Source organism: Plecotus auritus (genome assembly GCF_963455305.1).
Source record: "Plecotus auritus genome assembly, chromosome: 3".
Lineage (NCBI taxonomy): Eukaryota > Metazoa > Chordata > Mammalia > Chiroptera > Vespertilionidae > Plecotus > Plecotus auritus.
Window position 1 is genome coordinate 192,627,491 of NC_137772.1, and position 17,625 is coordinate 192,645,115.

Here is a 17,625-nt window from a genome sequence, read left to right on the forward strand (position 1 = left end):
CAAACTTAAAAGAACTTAAAAGAGAGAGAATGCTTTTCAGAAACCCTTGCAAAGTCAGAACTGTGTAAGTATTTATATAAGAAGCCACTTAATGTCTACTTGACTGATGAGCCCTTAAGTTGCAATAAGACTGCAGCTGAATAGAAAGTAAAGTGTTTTTAAAGATGAGGAGAGACAATATTCCTGTACGCTCTCTCCTGGGGGTCAGCATTATATGCCATCCATGCCAGCAAGTCATCCGGAGGTTTTTCTGAGTGGCATTTCCAAGGCTGGCTTGAGAGAAATTGGAAGCAGGCCAATTTGACTTTGCTGACCAACCGGTTTCCCTCTAGGAGTACCATCCCCCCAGCCCCTTCCTTCTGCCACCCCACCCCCAGCCCAACCACACACACCCTTTGGCTTCCTTTTCTTTTTCCCTTTCTTGCTTTCAGCTGGATGACATTAAATTCAACCTTTTCCAATCTTTTCAACAAATGCACATAAAGCAGCGACTCCAAGGGATGAACTGGTGTTACCTGAAGAGAGTTTAATATGTTCCCTGTGTCCTTCTCTTTGTAAAGGGGAAATCCTGAAGACGAGGTTGTTCAGGCTGGTGGTAGGGTGGATATTTCTGGGCAGAAAGGAGCCATCTTTGCCTCACCTCAGTGTTGTACTAAGAGGCGTGTTACCCCACAAAGCCGCTCCATCCCTCTCTCCTTTGCTTTTATCAGTTTACAAGAATACCCAGGATTGGGAAAGCATTCCTCTGCAGTCTCCCCTGGTGATAGGCTCAGTGAGGTGGCTTTGGCATTGGCTTCCAGGTGAGGGGTCTCTCACAACCACCATCGCACTTCTGCCCCCGCTGCAAACAAGTAAGGGATTTGCAAAGGTTTAGCAACCCACTCTCCCCTCCCAGACCAGGCTGCTGCCTTCTGATCTACAGCTCCACGTGGAAACACTGTCCTTGATTAAGCCCTGTCCCCCATACTACATCCATCTGGTCCTTCAACAGTAAGTCCTGCCTTGAAGCAATGGGTGCTTCTCTGTACCTCAGTTTTCTCATTTGTAAAATCGGAAGAACAACCGTGATTATCTTATGGCATCATTATGACGATTAAATAAGTTAAAACTCAGTGCCTTACAAATAGTATTTAATGCACATTAGCTGTTTAAGCACCTAAAACCATTTTTTTTTTTCAGAGAATTCCCCATGTGATAGGGGTAAAAACTCCCAGGTAACACCTTATTAGTATTTTGTATTAGGACCTACTTCGAGTGTCCTAGCTACCATGCATGTGCTCACTACACCCAGGCACACTTTACCTGCACGATTTCCTGAAAGCCTCATGGCAATCCTCCGAAGCAGGTGCTACTGTTCTCTCCACTCGACAGATGAGAAAACTGAGGCACAAGGAGGTTAACTAAATGCCCAAGGATACAGCTACTAAATGGCAGGACTAGGATTAGAATATGGCAACCTGGCTCCCTAGTCCGTGTCTTAGGAACTGTGCTGTGTCACACTGCATGGCCTACTGTGTGCCTTGGGCCAGAAGATGCAAACACAGCAGATGGTCTGAGAGATGGTCTGGCTGTCACAGGCCTGCTTCCTGCACTGCTCCAAGCTTGCACTCAAATGATGGCCCATTGACTGAATGTTTGATGTCTTGAGCACTTTTGAAATTTCAAATATCTTATCATCCATATCTATAAATACTTCCCTTGGACAATCAGGAATAAAAATGGCATAGCTTTTTAAAAGAGAATACTTTTAACCATTTCAGGGAAGAAAAAACAATTTCCCCTCTATTGATTTAGGTTCTGTGGCTGAGACCTCCCCCTGTAATAAAAGACAAATTAATAGGAGGGTATAAACAGCAACAATTTTAAGTATGTATGTACAGGAGTTTCATATTCATGAAGAATATGAAACTCAAAAAGCAACCTCACAATTGAGGTCATATACCATGAGCTAGGGAAAGGATAGGGCACAGGGGCTTCAAAGAGATGAAGAGAGGTTTTTGGTAAACAAAGGTTGCCTCGCCTGGCAGATGAGTCTCTCCGGAGAAAAGTTGCCTCTGATAGTAGCTCTCTTCCTGGTTCAGGTCCCCTTTCTTATGTCAATTTCCCTTTTACTCTGTTTTTAGAACTTCTCCTGTGTCTGCAGTTTCTCAAAATAATCCTTATGCCAAAGAGGCAGATTTTGGGGTGGCATACTCTGCGCTCTCTCACAGTTAATGTGCACTAGGAATTGGGCTGTGTGCTTTACAATGCTTCTACCACTTAACTTTTAGAAAAACTATGAGATGGGTATTGTGACTCCACCCACTTTATAGATAGGCCTCAGAGAGGTTAGAAACTTGTCAGAAGTCACACAACCGGTGAAAGCACCTACCTGGCAGAGGGCTTATGAGGACTAAATGAGTAATGCACACAAGCAAGTCTTAGAATAGAGACCGCTGCATTATTTGTGTCGCTCCCAGACTGTTCAAAGATTCTTTGCCTCACTCTCTTGGGAGAGACCATTCTGACTCTGTCAACAGGAAAATAAACAGCTAAAACAGCCACACTAGTTACCGCCGGGGAAAAGATGTTAAAATCAACTGCCTACGAGAAATGTCTACATTCTTCCAATTCTCCTTTTAAATGAAATTAACTTTTGGCTCCCCAACATATTCCATTTAATGTGTCTAAAACTAGGAATTTTATAAACTATAGGCAGAACCACATCAGATATTTCTTTTTTCTTTCATTTAATAGCATTCTTGTTTAAAAGTTTGGGAAAAATTGTATTTTCTGTCTTGAAATATGTCGGTTCCAACAGAACAGACACTTTACTGACACTTTTTCCTTTTCTATCCTCTGCCCACCCAATGGCTCCAGCTGCATCCCCCTCACTGCCACCTCTCCAAAGCCAGCCAGACCATTGTTCCCGGTTCCGGTTGGGGATGTAAAAGTGGCTCCAACATCCCCAGCAAAGACCTGACCAAGGAGGTTACTAGAGAAGCAAGCCGTCCTCTTCGTAATATTGACCACCTCTCACAGTGTGACTCGGGTGTATGGTCAGGTTAAAAGACTCCTTCCCCAGAGGGGGTGAGGATGCAGGGAGAATGAGAGTGCAGAGGAAGAACTCCCTGTCCTGCCACAATTGAAGTTACCCTTTCTCAGTGTGGGGGAGAGCCAGCGCACAAAGCCGGGGCAGAAGCTGACTTTGGCTCCTTATTTCCTTTTGTGGGAAACTGTCTCTAAACTCCCAGTTTTCAGAGAATTGGCAAACACACTTTTAAAGGTCTTTCTTCTCCCTGCCCTCTCCTCCCGAGATCCTTTAAGCTGATCTCTCTGTTCCGTGGAGTCAATCTGAAGGCACTGCCTTCACATCTGCCCACCAGCTTTGAGAGATGAGGAGAGGCCTTGCAAGTGAGTGGCATGGATGGTGTTTTAGTCACCCCATTGTCACCCCATGCCAAGGGAGAGGGCCAGTCCTAAGGTTATGAGGATGGCCAAACACATGACACCCAGCATTGGACAGGTGTGATCAACACATCTATTCGCCACATACACTCTCAGCCCAGGGGAAGAGGGCAGAGCATCCCACACAGGGTTGCACTCAGGGGCAGAGTGAACAACCAGAGGCTGTGGGGGACAGGCTTTGTAGTATCAAGAGGGTGGGGTGCCCCCTGGTTCCCACAGGAGGATGTGATTGGCTTGTTTGAATAATTCCACAGGCTGGCAGGGAGCTAAAATCCATTAGCCAAGGATAAGCAGAAACTGTGCCTGGTCCCCTTGATAAGGATTATTGTTTGGCTAAGGGGCCTTATCCGGGAGAGCAGCGTGGGGAGGGGAGCTTAGATGTAGGCCATTCAAGGTCCTCCCAATTTTACCCGCTGTCAAAGCAGCCTGTTAATATTAATTGTAGGGCTTACACCACAGACAGCGAGTACAAAAGGGAGTCTGTGAAAAATAGCTTTTGGCTTACATGGCTAGATGAGGAGTGGGCTGAAAACTTGAGGGACAAAGTCTATCATGCAAGCCCGGATGTGGCTCTCAAAGCTAGAAATAGCGTGTGATGTTCAAGAGCCTCTGCTCTCAAGTCTCCAAATACTCAAATATTAGCTCGCTTTACTTTTTTTCTATTTTCATAAGATTCATGGGACTTTTGTTGGCTTTCTATTAAACTTAGGTAATTATTTGGGAGAAACTATATTGTTGGGAATATATAAGATACATACATATATGAAAAGCACATAAACTATAAAGACTTACATGGATGTAAGGTTACCGTTTAAGCATATCAAGAATGGCAGCAAGAGCTCCCATTTTCACTGAGAATTTGCTGTGTGCTTTACATACACCGCCCCTTGGTTCTCTCATGCCTTTCCTGCAAGGTTCATGGTATCCTCACAAGGAAAAAGACCATAGGTCAGACGGTTACCAAGTGACAGAGCAAGAATTTTCCCTCAAGCCTGCATAGATCTAAATAAAATTTTTTGAAGTTTTACTAATATGTGTCTAGTCTGTGAGAATAATACTGTACCTTTAAACTTATAGTAAAGTTAGGGAGACCAGTTATTCATTTAGGCATTCAACAGAAATCTACTGTGTGCCAGGCATTGTCTCCACTGGTGAGAAGTACCTTCACTTCATGATTCAAAGGATAGTGTGGAAGTATTGGATGCTCACTTTTGACCAGGAAGGAGTCATACGCTTGAAAAACTAAAAAGTAATAAACAAAATATATGTAACAATGTTTTTTAGCTACTGGACAGCAGGCAGAAGAGGGCAGTGATCCTTAAAGAAGGGAAATAAACAAGGGGAGCCCTAGCTCAGTGCCCAGTCTCCAGGCCTCAGCATAGAGAGAGGGAACCCTAACAAGTCCCTGCAGCCTCCCTGAGTTGAGAATTTGGAGACGCCAACCCAACTGAGCTGATTGGAGAAGAAGGAGTTGCACAGAGAGAATTTTCTGGAGATTTCCTGAGGGTTCCCCTTGAGTCTTAAGCTAAGTACTGATCACTGCGTGCAGGTGAAGAAACAAGTCTAAGAAAGGACACCTCAAGACACAGGCAGGACCATTGCTGGGCCTCCCACAGGATGGAAGTACTTTGTATCCCCCTAGCCAGAGGAAAAACCTTGTAATATGCAGGGAAGACAAAACAGTCCTGCCTCAGGAGTGGGCCTAAAAGCTGCTCTGGTCCTACTCAAAAGCAAGCCTCAAACTATTTTCAGTTCACTGCCGAAAAAGGCTCAAAAATATTTCAAGGAATATTATAATAGCCAATAAGCAACAAGGTAAAATTTACCATATCTGACATCCAATCAAAAATTACTCAATATGCCAAAAGGCTGTTGTTTTTGGTGTGCTTAAATAGTGGCTTTACGTTGATAGAAGCTTTGATGATTCCTCATGTACTTTGTCCCTGATGAGGATAAAACAATAATCATTCAAGAGAAACAGTCCCAGAAATAACACATGTGATAGAATGTGTAGACACGGACATTAAAGCAATTATAATAAAATTATAATAAATATATTCCATATGTTTAAGATGGGAGATAAAAGATTGAGCTTATTAGGAGGAGACATGGATGATATGGAAATAATTTCAAATTAAACTTTACCACATGAAAAATATGATGTGTGGTATTTTGGGTGTCCCAGGACCACCCACATGTTGGATGACTCACTAGAAGTGCTCACAGGGCTCATTATCACCAAGCAGCGTAATCAAGCCAGGGTCTGTTATAGCACAGCAATCCACAGCAGAGCCCGCAGGGGCGAGTCACATCAGGTGGCCTCTGGAGGAATCCAGGCTTGGGCTTCCCGGTGCATTTCAGAGTTGGCCTGGCTCCACAAGAAGACCCAGTCTGTTGCTTGGCCACACAGACATCTCCAAAAAGGCCATATGGAACCACTGAGCCTCAGAAGATCAATGGGAGGATGAGAGAAGGATTTATGTTCTGGCTCTCTTCTGTTTCCTGTCCAAGTGGGCTGCACAGCACCTCCCCTGTTCTCTGGGCTGTGTTTCCCAGTCTGTTGAGACAGCTGCTAGGGAAGCCAGATCTCCTATCCCATCGCATGTACTGCCTCTGAACCCAGAAATGGCCTCAGGAGCCAGAGCCTTTGTGACAGACTTGGTCAGACAGGATGCACCAGCGGTCCTCACCCAGGATGGGCTGAGATAGCAGGTGGGGGAAAGTGGCCAGGGCTCCTCCCTGAGAAAGTTGCCAAGGCCTGAGGAGCAAGTGGGGCACGGGGAGTCACGGAGATGCAGAAATGAGTATGGTACACCCCACCTGACCTGGTCCCACTGCAGGCCATAATTTCCACATTTCCGACAGTCCTTAAGAATTAAACTACCATTTCTAATATGAGGGTTTCACGGAAATTGCTTTGAACTCTGTTGACTTTGCCTACCAGATGTGACATGGCAAGTCACCTTCTCTGGAATTTCTCAGTAGAATTTTATTTCGTATAAAGCTTTTTCCTCATTAAATTCCTCTTCACATATCAGAAGGGTGACATGTTACCACTGAAACCAGTGAAATAATGCACAAAAGGAAAATTAATAAGCTCATCTCCGTACTTAGTCCCCTTCTGTGTCATAAACCGATATTTGCAGTCTGACTTACAGATATGTGCTTTATAAGCATAGAGAAAGATGTGAGACTTCCAGGCCTTCTGTTCTTATTATTTGCAAGGAATCATATGACATAGTCTACAATTTGGTGTTTTTTTTTAACTATAGAGCAGAGACTTCTCCCCAGACAAATAGATATAGCACTAACTCACTCAAGTATAGCCTTCAAGTTAATCCTGAGACAGACTGCAATTTTTATTTTTATTTGCAAAAATATTAATTCTGTTTCATTGAAACTATCTTTAGGTTCTCTTCCTAACATAAAATAGAGGCAATGTAGCACAATGCTTAAACAGGCAGTCTCTGATGTCAGAATGCTTGAGTATAATTCCTAACTCCACCACTGAGAAGCTGAATGACTTAGAACAAGTTTCTTCATCTCTCTGTGCTTCAGTATCCTTATCTGTAAGAAGGATTATAGTACTTACCTCCTGGATGGTGGTGGAGTGATGAATGAGTTAATACAATGTAATTCTATATACATAGCACATAAGAGGCACTTGGAAGAACAAAGTTGGAAGCATCATATTTACCGATTTCAAACTATACTACAGAGCTATAATCAAAACTATGATATTGGCATAGAAACAGATACAGAGATTAATAGAACACTGAAATAAATATACACATATATGGTCAACTAATTTATAACAAAGAAGCCAAGCATATACAATGGAGGAAAAACAGCCTTTTCTGGACAGCAGCATGCCAAGGAATGAAACTGGACCACTGTCTTACACCATACATAGAAATTAACTCGGATGGATTAACGACTTAAACATAGACCTGAAACCATAAAACTCTTAGAATAAGAAGCACTCAGTAAGTGTTCACTATTACTGTTATAATTATTAGCATCTCATAGTGCCTATATAAACAAGCACATCCATTTAACAAAGTAACAAAAGTGAATTGAGCCCTACTATGGGTCATGTGTATAAGGACAATCAAGACAGGGTCTCTGCCCAAGAAGAATCCTATCTAATAAAAAAGTAATATGGAAATTGACCATCACTCCAACACACAAGATGGCTGCCCCATGTGGTCAAAGATCCTGCCCCCATGTGGACACAAGATGGCCACCTCAAGATGGCCAGCAGGGGAGGGCAGATGGGAGGAGCCAGGCCTGCAAGGGAGGGCAGTTAGGGGTGACCAGGCCAGCAGAGGAGGGCAGTTGGGGGCGACCAGGCCTGCAGAGGAGGGCAGTTGGGGGCGACCAGGCCTGCAGGGGAGGGCAGTTAGGGATAAACAGGCTGGCAGGGGAGCAGTTAGGCATCAATCAGGCTGGCAGGGGAGTGGTTAGGGGGTGATCAGGCTGGCAGGCAGAAGTGGTTAAGGGCAATCAGGAAGGCAGGCAGGCGAACAGTTGGGAGCCAGCAGTCCTGGATTGTGAGAGGGATGTCCGACTGCCGGTTTAGGCCCGATCCCGGTAGGATCGGGCCTAAACGGGCAGTGGGACATCCCTCGAGGGGTCCCAGATTGGAGAGGATGCAGGCTGGGCTGAGGGACACCCCCGCTCCCCCATGCACAAATTTTGTGCACCGAGCCTCTAGTGGTAAAGAAGATAAATATAGGGACTGGTAAATTACTATATCACATGATAGATGGCCTAATAACAGTAGAAACCAACAACTGTGGGGCTCAGTGATGGAAATGAGTAATTGTGTCTCAGGAAACACTTCAGTTCTGAGATGGATCTTGAAAGATGAATAATAGGAATTTGCAAGTCAGAGTGGTGGCATTAGAGTGAGTGTTCCAAGTCGAGGGAGCAGTATATGCAAAAATGAAACTATTCCTCTAGGCAACTGGCAAACATGTTCCATGGGGAGATAGTAAGATAGCACAATTTTCTTCCCATTTTCCAAAATGTCATATCTCAGTAGTTCAAGCCAGAGCATTTGGTCATCAGCCAAGCATTTTATAAAATGTTTTGGTTTCAGTGACTCATAACCACCATAGACTAATCAACTACTATGACTCATCTCAACCCTCTTGTAAGTACATCTCTGCAAAGCATATCTTTCTGCATGAAACATGCCTTCAAATGAGTAACTAAATACCCTTGTTAAGGACTATACCAGACAGTCACTAAGGATAATTCTCAAACTTACTAGATTCTGTGCTTCAACATTGATTTCTTTACTGCCAGGGAATTTTTTAGGGAACAGGAAATTGACATTGAACCTAAGTAAATGTATAAATGAGCAAATGGGGAAGGGAGTCTCATACTTCTATTTTTCGATGTGGGCAAAAAAAGAGGTACTATAAAACAAATGCTGCAATGGCACAATTTAAAAACCAAAGATGCACAAATACTTATTAACACGGATGATTCTTTTCTGTCTCCATGATTTCATATAGTCAGAAGGGATGGAGAATTTGAGAAAAGTCTGTTCATCTAAACTATCTCTTTTGTTTTATCATATAAAATCAGACTTTTCTCAGTTTTTAGAGTCAATGGACCCTACCACTGTTAAGCGGGTGTCTTATAAGAAAATCACAAGGAATAAAAAATATTTTTAAAAAATATATGTTGTCTTAGCTTTCCTAAACTTCAAGATTCAGAAAGCATTCAAAACAAGATGAGCTTATTATATAACTGTTTTAATGATAGCATAAAAATTTGGATAAAACCTAAATGCCTATTAATAGGGAAATATAGTGATAGAGTAATACAATGTGGGATAATCAATCATCATGAAACACTATGAAGGAGTTGAAGCAGTTCTATGTATATTTAGGTCAACCTCTAAAATATGATGATGAGGAAAAAATGCAAGTTGGAGAGTATGTATGTAGTGCCATTATTTATATACTTAATGTGCATGTGTTATATACAATACTAGAGGCCCGGTGCATGGATTTGTTCACTGGTGGGGTCCCCCAGCCTGGCCTGCACCCTCTCTCAATCTGGGACCCCTTGGGGAATCGGGCCCAAACTGGCAGTCTGACATCCCCCAAGAGGCATAGTAGTGCATGAAGTGGAAGGCGGCCAGGGAGGAGCCCAAGCCCAGGCCAGGCACCGTGCTGCTCCCACTCATCTGGCCCCGCTACACCTGCCACCTAGGTAGCAAGCAGGCACTGCCACCGCTGCACTCACCAGCTGTGAGCCTGATGTCTGGCTCACATCAGTCAGCTGAGCAGCAGTCCTGCTGTGGGAGCACACTGACCACCACGGGGCAGCTCCTGCATTGAGCGCCTGCCCCCTGGTGGTCAGTGCACATCAGAGACCAGTCAAATGGTCAACAGGTCAACCAGTCAAATGGTTGATTAGGGTTTTATATATATAGATAGTATTATATAAATATATAATTAATTATTTATATGTTATATATAAAATATAGATTGGAAGTATGTACTTGTAAATCAGCTCAATCTAGTTGTTGCTTTGGGAAACAGAGAAGGGATTGGGAAATGATATGTGGGGAGCATGAAGATTAAGGTAGACTTAGCTTTATCTTTTTCCTTTAGTCATTATTTTTTATTTTTTTAGATTTTTTTTAAGTTTTTAAATCTTTGTAAGTGAGAGTATTACAGGTGTCCTCCTTTCCCCCCATCCCATTGCCCCCCTCTACCTGGTTCCAGCCTGCCCCAGCTCTTTACCACCCTATTGTCTGTGTCCATAGGTAACGCATATATGCATATATGTTCTTTGGTTAATCTCTTCCCTGCCCCCCTTCCTCCCTTCCCTCTGAGATTCATCAGTCTGTTCCATGTTTCCATGCCTCTGGTTCTATTTTATTCATCAGTTTATTTTGTTCATTAGATTCCTTGTTCATTTATTTTGATTTTTAGATTCTATTGTTGATAGCTATAGTATTGCCATTTTATTGTTCATATTTTCTCCTCCTCCTCCTCCTCCTCCTCCTCCTCCTCCTCCTCCTCCTCCTCCTTTTTCTTCTTCTTCTTCTTCTTCTTCTTCTTCTTCTTCTTCTTCTTCTTCTTCTTCTTCTTCTTCAAGAATACACTTCAATATTTCCTGTAATACTGGTTTGGTGGTGATGAATTCCTTTAGCGTTTTCTTGTCTGTGAAGCTCTTTATCTGACCTTTAATTCTAAATGATAGCTTTGCTTGGTAGAGTAATCTTGGTTCTAGGTCCTTGTTATTCATCACTTTGAATATTTCTTACCACTCTCTCTGGCCTGCAAAGTTTCTGTTGAGAAATCAGCTGAGAGTCATATGGGTGCTCCTTTGTAGATAACTGCTTTTCTCTTGCTGCATTTAAAATTCTCTCTTTGTCTTTAATCTTTGGCATTTTAATTATGATGTGTCTTGGTGTGGGTCTCTTTGGGCTCATCTTATTTGGGATTCTCTGAGCTTCCTGGACTTGTATACCTATTTCCTTCACCAAGTAAGGGAAGTTTCTGTCATTTTTTTTCTTGCCCTCTCTCTCCTCCTTCTAGTACCCCCACTTGAATTTGTCCCAGAAGCTCCTTACACTATCTTCAGACTTTTTTTTCTTTTTGCTCTTCTGACTGGATGCTTTTTGCTTCCTGATATTCAAAATTGTTGATTTGATACTTAGCGTCATCTACTCTACTATTGATTCCCTGTAAATTATTCTTCATTTTAGTGTATCCTTGATTTCTGACTGGTTCTTTTTTATGGTTTCTCTTTTTCTTTCATGCTGTTGAAGTTCTCACTAAGTTCCTTGAACATCCTTATAACCATTGTTTTGAACTCTGTATCTGGTAATTTGCTTGTGTCTATTTCATTTAGTTCTTTTTCTGCAGATTTTTCCTGGTTTTTGTTTTGTTTTGTTTTGTTTTTCATATGGGGCCAGTTTCTTTGTCTCTGCATTTTGGCTGCTTCCCTGTGTTTGTTTCTATGCACTAGTATTAGGCAGAGCTGCTACGTCTCCCAGACTTGGTAGAATGGCCTTGTACATTAGGTATCTTATAAGGCCCAGTTGCAGAGTCTCCCTAGTCACCCAAGCTGGGCACTCCAGGTGCACCAATGTGTGGGCTGTATGCACTGTCCTAGTGTAATTGAGCCTTTATTGCTGTTGGCATCACTGGGAGGGATTGACCCCCAGGACAATTGGTTGCAAGAAGCAGCTGCAACTACAGAAGAGGAGCTGCTGTGCTGGACTTGCTTCAGTGAGGCTTTTGATGCTCACCCAGTCTGCCCCTTGAGTGTGTCCCTTGTAGAGGTGGTGGGATTGTAATCTGATATGATCTGAAGCTGTCCACTGGGTGGGTGCACTAACTCTGGGGCCTCCTTGGAGGTGCAAGGTCAGCCACCACCTGTGCCCTGTCTGGGGGTTACCCAGCATAGGCTACAGAGTTTTCTGCAGACAGCTGTTACTTTTATTGGGCTTGGAGATATCCAGAAGAGGCCAAGCTGTGCACCATGGTGGGCTGCCACTACTGCCAGGCCTGCGCCTACTTAGCAAGAGGCAGGAGTTATGTAAATGCCAGATGCTGCTTGTTTGGGTGATTTTAGAAAAGTCTGAATCATGAAGCAAGAGAGGCCAGTTTTATGAAAAGCCCTGGAAACACCTTAGATAGGTCCACAAGTTGGGTGGGGCAGGATCTCAGAGAATCACCAGAGAGGACAAACAGTGTGAGCCAGGTTGATGGAGACTCAGATATGGCACCCTCCTGTAGGTTGAGGAGGAGAGAGGGCAGAGGGAGAGGCTGGGAGCTGAGTAGGAATATTTGAGCAAATCATGTATAGGCCCTTTAAAAGGAACTGCCTGGGACTCCAGTAGCCTTCTGTCTCACTCAGTCACAATCCCTGCTAGTTCTCACAGCTAGAAGTTATGGGGACTTATCTTCTTGGCACTGTAACCCTGGGCTGAGGAGCCTAGTGTGGGGCAGGAACCCCTTGTTCCTCAGGGGTGGGGGGAACCTCCTGATTTTTATCTGGCACACCTAGTATGGAACCAGTCCATTCAGCATTTCTGCCCCTCCTACCAGTCTTCATGATTTGGTGACCTCTTGGTTCATGGGTCAACACTCAACCACTGAGCAACACCAGCTGGGCTAATTGTATTTTTTATGTAATTGTGGGAGGATTTGAGTACATTTACCTACACCACCATCTTAATCAGAAATTTAATTTAATGGACTTAGCTTTATCTTTGAGATTAAAAAAAAGACAAAGTAGGATAGCATCAGGGTTGGATGGAAAGGACCTATATTCTGTCTTCAGCCTCACTACTCACTAGCTAAGTGACATCAGGAAAATCACTTAGCCTTCCTAGAAAGATGAAGTATATCATTACTCAGTGCTTTCCTTCAGGAAACAAAATCTGAGAAACTGCCATAGCCAGAGTGGTCTAAGGAGACACAAGAACTAAATGTAATGTAGTATCCTGGACAAGATCCTAGAACAGAAAATAGACATAAGGTAAAACACAAAGAAACTGTAATACAAACTATGGACTCTAGTTACTAACAATGTATCAGTACACTAATTATGGAAAATGCACCATCCTATATAATAAAGAGGTAATATGCAAATTGACCATCACACCCTCACACAAGATGGCCACCCCCATGTGGTCACAAGATGGCCACCACAAGATGGCCGGCAGGGGAGGGCACTTGTGGGCGATCAGGCCAGCAGGGGAGGGCAGTTGGGGGCAATTGGGCTGGCAGGGAAGCAGTTAGGCACCGATCAAGCTGGCAGGGGAGTGGTTAGGGGGTATTCAGGCTGGCAGGCGGAAGCAGTTAGGGGCAATCAGGCAGGCAGGCAGGTGAGCGGTTGGGAGCTGGCAGTCCCGGATTGTGAGAGGGATGTCCAACTGCCCATTTAGGCCCAATCCCCTGAGGGGTCCCAGATTGGAGAGGGTGCAGGCTGAGCGGAGGGACACACACCCTCAGTGCATGAATTTCATGCACCAGGTCTCTAGTACTAATATAAAATATTAAGAATAGGAAAAACTAGATATAGGACATATAACACCTCTGTGCTATCTGAAACTTTTCTGTAAACCCAAAGCACTTCCAAAAATATTTTTTTAAAAAAAGTAATGTACAGTATAGGAAACAAACAAAAAAATTCTTAGAGAATCATTCTAAATTAAAATACCCAGAATTTTCCTTAAAATAATCCAGTTGGGAGTAAAGGGGTTGAGGAGGATAAAAACTGGGAGAAAGTATACATAAAACAAGACTGGCCAAATGGTGATAATTGATTAAGCTGAGATTGTGGGTATGGCAGGGAGTCACTATATTTTTCTGAGGTAAAAGCTATGTTTTTATATTCCTAATAATAGGAACCCCTGATCAGCATTTATTTATGTAACATTGGGATGATAAATGAGGTGTGATTTTTTGGTCAAGGGTAGTCACATGTTTCTCAGTGAACTTTTGGTATTTAGGAGCAGAGTGGAACATCTGACTCTAAAACACTAAACCTTCCCACTCAGCAGATCATGGTCATGAAGCTTTCAAAACACAAAGGACTCCTTCTATCTCAAAGAGAATGGATGTTCATTTACTCTGGAATTTTGTAGGCATTCAGAAGATCCTGTGGAAGTCCATTTGATTTTTAGTTCATCAGAAATGTTATATCTTGCATCTTACCTAAATTAACACACTCTAACACATTTCCTGAAGCATACATATTTTATAGGTTTTATTTTAACCTTTATAGTTAAATTGAGATAAAAATATTACTATGAGGTAGTGATGCCTAATGATTCTACCCTAAGGAGAAAATACTTCTGTTTATATGACTTCTGTCTGGACAGATATAAATTTCTCAGTTGTTGAACTTTCATGTTTTTTTTATATAAGAGACTTCTCAAGTAGCATTTTTACATGTTGCAAAATGATTTATTACTGGTATGGGTATAGCAACTTGTTTCCTAACTTAGGTAAGAGCATATCTTCTAAATAAAACAATATATTTTATTATAGTAACTATTTTTTTACATGTCCTTTAAAAAAAAGACATGGCTTAAAGTAAATTTATTCTAAATATTCAGTTAATGTGTATTTCCTCTACAGGGAATAATGAAATTAATTAAATTTAGCAATGTAGTCTTTTTTTTAAATGCTTTGGGGAATTATTACAAGATAATGCATAAGTGACCTTTAGAGTGACAGAACCAGCAGAAGCTGGGAGGCAGAATAATGTACGGGTGTTCTGTGCAAAATGTATTCCACATAACTCTAGTTGTGTGAAGTGTTAATAGTTGTCATTTGCTGAGGTGGGGAAAAGTACTGAGGTCAAGTAAGTTTAGAAAACATTGTATTAAATAAGTTCTTATTATAGGACTTTAAACATGCTGACATATTATGAATCTTAAAGAAGGGGAGAAAGCCTGCAGAATTTCTTAGATTGATTTAACCACAAAACCCCTTTTTTATGCTGAGATGCCTTTCAGCACTGCATTTGTAATGGAAAGAATAAAGGGAGCAGGTTGGGGAAGGGCAGTGAGCACATGTGTGAAGGTATGAAAAATTCAACCTGCACTGAAATTCTGATCCTGTTGCTTACAAATAGGATGTTGGGTGAGTGATCCACTCTCAGCTTCACCTTACTCTGCACAATAAAAATAAAAATACCTAATTTGCATGGTTCACATAAGGATGGCAAACAATTTAGATGAGTTATGTTTTAGTTATGATGCAAAAGACTATAGCGGGCAATAGTTCTTACAATAAGAAGTAGGAAAAATGGATAAACAGATTGATTGATTGATTGATTGATTGATTGATTGATTAATGGCTGCAAAGAAATATGAAGGAATTACATTCCAGACAGGGGAGAGCCTTTTCCTCCCTGGTTACATTTGCCTAATGTTTTGGTAGACAATTGAGCTTGTAAGAAAGGAAAGTCTTCTTCGGAAGCAAAGGATAATCTAACGGAATCTAAATAGCCACATGAGCATGAGGGACATCTTGGACTCTAGAGGAAACTCCAAAAGAATAAACAGTCTCACCCTGGCCGGTTTGTCTCAGCAGTTAGTGTGTCCGCCCTCGGACTAAAAGGTTGCAGGTTTGATTCTCAGTCAAGGGCACATACCTTGGTTTCACGTTCAATTCCCAGCCCTAGTCGGGGCATATGGGGATGATGGGGAAGACAACCAGTCCACGTTGATATCTCTCTCTCTCTCTCTCTCTCTCTCTCTCTCTCTCTCTCTCTCTCTCTCTCTCTCTTCCTCACCTCCTCCTTCCCTTCCACTCTCTCTCTCTAAAGATCAATGAAAAAAATATCCTCAGGTGAGGATTAAAAAAAGAAGAAGCAGTCTCACCACAAGCTTTTGATGAATGATGATCAGTTTGTGAAGCTGGAAAATTGGGTTGAAAGGTGGAAATCACATAGTCTCATAGAGAGTAAATCCCAAAGTCAGCTAGAGAAAACAGCCTGTTGGACACAGGACAGATCGCTTCTCTTTGAAATCAGATGGGAACTAAAAAAACCTAAAATTCTTTTTTTTTTTTTTAATGTTTTTATTGCTTTTTAGAGAGAGAGGAAGGGAGAGGGAAAGATGAAAACAGCATTGGCTCCCTCTCACACGCCCCCTTCTGGGAATGGAGCTCACAACCCGGGCATGTGCCCTGACCAGGGATCAAACCAGCAACCTCTTGGTGCATGGAATGACATTCAACCAACTGAGCCACACCTGCCGGGGCTAACTCAATTTTTAATGGAACTGAAATGACTAGCCTCTCAATTCTGCTGCCTGGTAGAGGGAAAAGTGTGTCCGACCTGGAGAGAAATAGATCTATATCAGTAGTCACAGGTGGTTTTACACAATGTCCAACATAAAATATTAAATATTAAAAATAAAATTTTAAAAAATGCAAAGAAGCAGGAAAGTGTGACATTTAATCAGGAAAATGATAGCAGCAAACCTATAGATGATTCAGAGGTTGGAATTAACAAACATATCAAAATAACAATTAAGATGTCATGGAATAAGTCAATGAAATCAAAGACAGCTCAAAATAAATTATTCAAACTGAAGTACAAATAGGAAAAGGGATTTTTAAAAGGAAAAGACATTGTCAAATGGTCTAATATATGTGTGATTGGAGTCCTAGAAGAAGAGAAGAAAAAAATGGTAAAAAGGAGTATTTGAAAAGATAATGACTATGAATTTTGTGCAACTGATGAAAGACATTACCACAGATACAAGAAACTCAGTGAACCTTAAAGAGTATAAATGCAAACAAACAAACAAACAAACAAAAACTAAGAACATGATAGTTAATTACTAAAGACTAAAGATAAAATAAAATATTTAAAGTAGCCAGAGGAAAAAGACATATCTTCAAGGGAATGATTATATGAATGGTGGAGGCCAAAAGAATATTAAATGCTAGAATCCTATATAATAAAAGGCTAATATGCAAATAGACCGAACAGTGGAACAACCCGAACAACCGAACAACCGGTCGCTATGATGTGTGCTGACCACCAGGGGGCATGCGCAGAACATGGCAGGTGTTGGCCATGGTGGGATGGTGGAGCAGGTGAGCAGGGGCATCAGACCAAGGCAGGGCATCAGTCGCTGTCATCAGGGCGAGCCTCTGGTGGTTACTGAAAATTCTTTGCTCCCGCATGCCACGGTCCCACCTGGTGCTTGCACCTGCTGCCAGTGTTGGCCCCGCTTGCACCCACTGCTGGCACTGGCCCCAATCGCTCCATGCCTTCAGCGGGTGCAAGTGGGGCCAGTGCCATCAGAGTGTGGGAGCAGCAGCAGTGGGAGCAGGGCTGCCGGCAGACAGGGGACCCAGGGCCGTGGCTAGAGGGGCCAAGCAGGGGCATTTAGGATGGGCCAAGACCTGCCCCTGTATGGCCCACAGTTCCTTTCAAGGTGCACAAATTCGTGCACTGGGCCCCTAGTAAAAAATAAAACTACTAACTTAGCATTCTTTACCAGTGAATACATCTTTTAGAAGTGAAAGTGAAATACCTTTTTAAACATACCAAAGCTGAACGAATTTTTCATCAGCAGATCTGCAATACAAAAACGTTCTAAAGGAAGCTCCTCAGGATAAAAGAAAATAATCTGAAATGGAAGTGTGGGATTTTTAAAAAAAACAAAGA